The sequence below is a fragment of the Belonocnema kinseyi genome, chromosome 5, assembly GCF_010883055.1.
Source record: "Belonocnema kinseyi isolate 2016_QV_RU_SX_M_011 chromosome 5, B_treatae_v1, whole genome shotgun sequence".
Taxonomy (NCBI): domain Eukaryota; kingdom Metazoa; phylum Arthropoda; class Insecta; order Hymenoptera; family Cynipidae; genus Belonocnema; species Belonocnema kinseyi.
Window position 1 is genome coordinate 137771497 of NC_046661.1, and position 7062 is coordinate 137778558.

Sequence of the window (7062 nt, forward strand, 5' to 3'; positions counted from 1 at the left end):
TACAATTGTATTTTTGAAAAACAATTTAATTTCTATAAATTTTCTTTGCAATATCCTCTGATTTTTTTTTAATTATGTGAGAAGTATCTGGTTAAATTTTTTCCTTGAAAAACAGTTCAATTGCTTGCATTTTCTGTGCAACACTCTGAAAGATTGAATTAAAAAAATTTTTTTTAATGTCTCGGTATACTGTATTCTTGAAAAACCGTTTTTTGTTGTTAAAAAATTGGAAAATTGTATACTTTAAAAATTGTTGCACTTCTCGAATTTTCTTTATAAATATCCCGATATTTTTTGTTTTTTAATTTTCGAAAAAATATTTAAGTAAATTGTGTTCCTCAAAGTTAATTGTTGAAAAATAGTTTTTTTTTTTAATATTGTGTGAAATGTCTTTGAAACTTTTATTCTTTGAAAATTGTTCCAATTCTAGAATTTTCTGTGAAATTTTCTGGAAAATTTCCCTTTTGTAATTTTCTGAAAAATGTCTGGATAAATTTTGTTTTCGAAAAAACGTTGCGTTTCCTTAATTTACTTAAAAATAACATGACAAATTGTATTCTTTGAAAATTGTTCCACTTCTCGAATTTTCTATTGAAATATCCCAATAGTTTTTGATTCTTAATTTTCGGAGAATTATTTAAGTAAATTGTGTTCCTCAAAATTAATTGTTGAAAAATAGTTTATTTTTTTTTTAATATTGTGTGAAATGTCTTTGAAACTTTTATTCTTTGAAAATTGTTCCAATTCTAGAATTTTCTGTGAAATTTTCTGGAAAATTTCCCTTTTGTAATTTTCTGAAAAATGTCTGGATAAATTTTGTTTTCGAAAAAAAGTTGCGTTTCCTTAATTTACTTAAAAATAACATGACAAATTGTATTCTTTGAAAATTGTTTCACTTCTCGAATTTTCTATTGAAATATCCCGATAGTTTTTGATTCTTAATTTTCGGAAAATTATTTAAGTAAATTGTGTTCCTAAAATTGTATTGTTGCAAAATAGTTTATTTTCTTTAATATTGTGTGGAATGTCTTGGAAAATTGTATTCTTTGAAAATTGTTCCAATTCTAGAATTTTCTGTTAAACTTTTTGGAAAATTTTTCTTTTGTAATTTTCTGAAAAATGTCTGGATAAATTTTGTTTTCGAAAAACAGTTGCATTTCCTTAATTTTCTGAGAAATAACATCACAAATTGTATTATTTAACAAAATTGTTCTACTTCTAGAATTTACTGTGAAATATTCTGGAAAATTATATTTTGGAAATTTTTTGAAAAATATCTGGTTAAATTGTATTCCTAAATTTGTATTCTTGACAAACATTTGAATTTTTTAAATTTTCTATTGAATGACCTGGAAAACAGTATTCATTGAAATTTGTTGCACTTAGAATTTTCTATCAAATATTCCAGAAATTGTATTTTTTTAATTTTCTGAAAAATATTTTTTTTTTCTAAAAAAATATTCCTGAAATTGTATCCTTCAAAACAATTTTATTTCTATAATTTTTCTTTGCAATATTCTCTGAATTTTTTTAATTATGTGAGAAATCTGGTTAAATTGTATCCTTGAAAAACAGTTTAGTTGCTCGCATTTTCTGTAAAATATCCTGAAAGATTGGATTTTTTTAAATTTTCTAAAAAGTATTTGTATTTTATTCTTGAAAAATCTTTTTTTTTTGAAGAATTGAAAAATCGTATTCTTTGAAAATTGTTCCACTAATCGAATTTTCTTTTCAAAAACCCGATATTTTTATTTCTTCTTTAATTGTCGGAAAAATATTTAAGTAAATTATATTCCTAAAACTGAATTCTCAAAATGTATTTTTTTTAAGCTGAATTTTTTTAATTTCCTGAAAAATACCTGGGTCAATTGTACTTTCAGAATTGTATTCTTATAAAAAAGTTGTATTCCTTGAATTTTCTGTGAAATATTCTCGAAAATTGTATTCTCTGAAAACTGTATCATTTCTAGAATTTGTTGTAGTCCTATGAAAAATTGTATTGTTTTAAAACTGTTCAACTTCAAAAATTTTCTGTGAAATATCGCGGAAAATTGAATTTTTGGAATTTTTGGACTGGATTTTCTAAACAAATTTTGGTTAAATTGTATTCCTAAAATTGTATTCTTGAAAGACTGTTGCATTTTTTGGTTTCTTAAAAATATCCTGAAAAATTTTATTCCTGGAAAATTTTTCAACTTCCAGAATTTTCCGTGAAATATTCCGGAAAATCGAATTTTTTAATTTTATGAAAAATATTTAAGTAAATTTTATTCCTAAAATTTTATTCTTGAAAAAATTTTTTATTTTTTTAATTTTCTGTGAAATTACCTGGAAAATTGAATTCTTGGAAAATTATTTTACTTCTGGAATTTTCGGCTGAATATCCCGGAAAATTATATTTCTTAAAAAAACATCTAGGCAAAATTTATTCTTGAGAAAAAGTTTCATCTCTTTAATTTCTTCTGAGATATCCTGCAAAATTGTATTTTGTAACTTTTTTGAGAAATGTCTGATTAAATTGTATTCCTAAAATTGTATTCTTGAAAAATATTTCAGTTTCTTAAATTTTACATTGAATAATCTGAAAAGCTATATTCTTTAAAAATTGTTACCCTTTTAGAATTTTCTAACAAATACCCCAGAAATGGTATTTTCTTTATTTTTTGAAAAATATTTTTTTTTAAAATTGTATTTCTAAAATAGCACTCTTAAAAAAAATTTTTTTTCGTTACATTTTTCTGTACTATATGCTGTGAAATTCTATTTCCAGTTTTCTGATAAATTTCTTATTAAATTGTATTCCTAAAATTGTATTTTTGAGAAAAAATTTTATTTCTATAATTTTTCTCTGAAATATCCTTTTTTTTTTTAGTTTTCTGAGAAATATCTGGTTAAATTGTATTCTTGAAATACAATTTGATTTTTTGCATTGTTTGTAAAATACCCGAAAAATTTTTATTTTTTTTATTTTTCTTAAAAATTGCTCTGTATATTGTATTCTAGAAAAAACTTTTTTGTAATATTCTGTGAAATATTTTGGAAAATTGTATTTTTAAGAAATTGTTCAACTTCTAGAATTTTCCGTAAAATATCTCGGAAAAGTGTATTGCTTGAAAAATATCGGGGAAAATTATAGTCCTAAAATTTTATTCTTGAAAAACTGTTTCATTTCTACAATTTTCTGCGAAATAACCGAGAAAATGGTATTTTTTGAATTTTCGGACAGGTGTTCGATTAAATTGTATTCCTAAAATTGTATTGTCGGAAAACAGTTGAGTTTCTTAAATTTACTGTGAAATGTCCAAAAAATTTTATTCTCTGGATCTTATAAAGAATGTCTGGGTAAATTGTATTCCTGAAATTATATTCTTCAAAAACAGATGAATTTCTTTAATTTTCGTTGAGATATCGTGGAATATTGTATTCTTGGAAAATTGTTCGACTTCTAAAATTTTCCGTAAAATATCCCAAAAAATCGAATTTTGTCATTCTCTGAAAAATATTTAATTAAATTGTATTCTTAAAGAAAATTTTAATTTCTTGAATTTTTTGTCAAATAATCTGGAAAATTGTTTTACTACCAGAATTTTCTTTAAAATATCCTGGAAAATTAAATTTTTTAATTTTATGAAAAATATGGAAGTAAATTTTATTCCTAAAATATTATGGAAAATTTAATTTTTTAATTTCCTGAAAAGTACTTAAATAATTTTATTCCTAAAATTTTATTCTTGAAGATAATTTCATTCATAAAATTGTATTCTTGAAGATATATTTATTCCTAGAATTAAATTCTTGAAGGAATATTTATTCCTAAAATTGTATTCTTGCAGATCATTTGTATTTTCAAAATGAAATATCCTGAAAAATTGTATTCATGAAAAATTGTTTCACTTGTAGAATTTTCTGTGAAATATTCCGAAAAATTCAAGTTTTTAATTTTTTGAAAAATATTGAAGTAAATTTTATTCCTAAAATGTTATAGAAAATAGAATTTTTCAATTCTCTGAAAAATATTTAATTAATTTTTTTTCCTAAAAACTTAATTCTTGAAGAAAATTGTAATTTCTTGAATTTTCTGTGAAATAACCTGGAAAATTGTTTTCCTACTAGAATTTTCCCTAAAATATTCAGGAAAATTAAATTTTTGAATTTTATGAAAAATATTGAAGTAAATTTTTTTCCTAAAACTTTATGAAAAAATGCATTTTTTAATTTTATGAAACATATTTAAATAATTATATTCCTAAAACCTTATTCTTGAAGAGAATTTCATTCCAAAATTTTTATTCTGGAAGAAACTTTTATTCCTAAAATTTTATTCTTGGAGAAAATTTTTTTTCAATATGAAATCTCCTGAAAATTGTTTTACTTGTAAAATTTTCTATGAAATATTCTGGAAAATTCAAGTTTTTAATTTTTTGAAAAATATCTAAGTAAATTTTATGGAAAATTTAATTTTTTAATTTCTTGACAAATATTTAAGTAAATTTCATTCCTAAAATTTGATTCTTGAAGAAAAGTTTGTTTTCAATATAAAATATCCTGAAAAATTGTATTCATGGAAAACAGTTTCACTTGTAGAATTTTCTGTGAGACATTTCGGAAAATTTAAGTTTTCAATTTTCTAGAAAACATTTAAGTAATTTGCATTCCTAAAATTTAATTCTTGAAGAAAATGTTAATTTCTCAATTTTAGTATTTGAATATATTTTGAGAAGTCTATTTAAGAAAATTGTATCCTATAATTTTGTAAACAGTTTTCCGGAAAATTGTAACATCAAAAAATCGTATTCTCTTCAATTAACAATTTTATCAGGAAATTTCTCTGAATATTTCTGAGAATTTTCCGAAAATTTTCAAAAATATAGTTTAATTTTTTTGCAGGAAAATTCTCGCATACTAAAATTTTCTCGTATTCTCTTAAATCTTCCGAACTTTTTCTGTAAATTTTCGAGAAACTAATTTCTAATTTTTGAAAAATAATTATATCGCCATTAATTATACCGTAAAATTTTTACTTGGGATTGTAGGTCTTTTAATCATAAGAGAATGCTTATAATTAATAAATAATTATAAAATAATTTTCTATAATAATAAAAGCTCTAAATACTGCAATATTTTATTATTATCTTTAAAAACTTTGTAAATTGACGTTCCGGATTAAGGAATATGAAAACCCAAAATAAAAATAATAAAAAAATTTTAATATGTCATTCCGTGGCTGAATATGTTTACAAAATAATTTTAATAACAAACATTCATACTAATTCACATTTGTTTTTTCTTGGATTTCAGCCACACTATCTGCACCTAAATTCACTTATTTATTATTAAAAAAGAGGAAAAATATTCAATGTTTGGAAGAACAAAAGAGCTAATTATTTCCGGCTAGCGAAAGTTTATAAACTTTTAAGTCTCGCTTGCTACATAAGCGGAAGTGTTGTTCCGAGTTCGTCGAGTTTAGAGTTCCGTAAAGTTTTTCATATTTAATCCTTTATTCAGAATTTTAAGAGCTTTTCCCATTCTGAGTCTTTACATATTTATTAAGCAATTTACACAAATAAAATTGTGCAATAAAATTTAAATTATAGACTTATTGGCAAAAATAATACAGATAATAGAGATAAGGCAAAATTACTCCATCTGAGGCTCATTAAACGCAAAATTTGATAAGATTTCCAAGGACTTTTACAAAATATTTTTATCTAGATTCTGAATGGCGTTATCACCTTTAAAGTCAAGGCTAATTTTTAATTTGTCATTCGGTTCGTTTTCCGATACCAGCGTTCGATACTTCGAAATTTTAAACCATGATAATTATTTGTTCACAAACCTGTAAAGATTTTTTAAAGTTTAATCGCTCTAATGAAAAATTTTTTCCTAAATATCACTTTTGCAAAGAATCAAGTTGTTAAATTAATTTTCCTAACCCATGCAAAGAGTTGAAATTGAAATGCAAATCTTCAAAATCAGAATTTTATTTTTGTCTTTCATAATTGATAATTCAATACCCACAAGGCAAAATTCTTCCTGCTGAGGCTTATTTAACTCAGAATTTAATGAGCTTTCCAAAAAAAATTCGAAAATATTTTTATCTCTATTCTGGACGGCGTTATTACTTTTTAAAGTCAAGGTTAATTCTTGATATGTTTTTTGGTTAGTGGTCCAATACTATTGTCCGATACTTCGCAATTTTTTTAAACAATAATTATTATTTCATAAACTCGTGAAGAATTAAAAAAATTTAATGTCCCAAATGAAATGTAATATCCTAAATAACAAGTTTTTAAAATATCAAGTTATTTCATTAATTTATCTAGCTCCTATCAAGAGTTAAAATTAAATTACAAATTTCCTTAAAAATCTAAATTTTATTTTTGTCTTTCTAAAGTGATAACTTAATTCCCACAAGGCCAAATTGCACGAATGTAGGCTCATTTAACGCAGAATTTCATAAAATTTCTAACGTATTATTAACAATATTTTTGTCTACTTCTGAACGGCGTTATGACCTTTCAAAGTCAATTCTAAGTTTTATTAGATCATCTGTTAGTTGTTCAATTATTTTCAATATCAGAATATATCTGTTAGATATAATAATTTATTAAATTATTTAACTCCTTTAAAATTTTTTTAAAACAATAATTATTATTTAAGGAACCCGTGAAGATTTTGAAATTTTTAATAACCCAAATGCGTTATTAAATTGACTTTTCTAGCTCCTGCTTTTCCTAGCTTTTGACAAAGGCTGAAAGTAAAGTACCAATTTCCCAAAAAATCGGAATTTTATTTTAGCCTTTATCACGTGATAACTTAATACCCACAATACGAAATTACTCCAACTAAGGTTCATTTAACTCAGAATTGAATAAGCTTTCCAGCGATTAAAAAAAAAAATTATTTATATTCTGAACGGTGTTATCAACTTTTTAAGTCAAGGCTAATTTTTTGAAAACCTTATTCGTTGGCTGATACTACCTACCGTCAGAGTAGATCTGTTAGATATAATAAATTATTGAACTATTTAATTCGTTTTAAAATAAAATAAAATAAAATAAA

General features: G+C 23.2%; 1 protein-coding gene across 1 annotated transcript in view; it reads left to right on the plus strand.

The window, feature by feature from the left end:
* LOC117172367 overlaps positions 1-7062 on the plus strand; it is a 504467-nt gene that overhangs the window by 421762 nt on the left and 75643 nt on the right. The window lies entirely within an intron of this gene.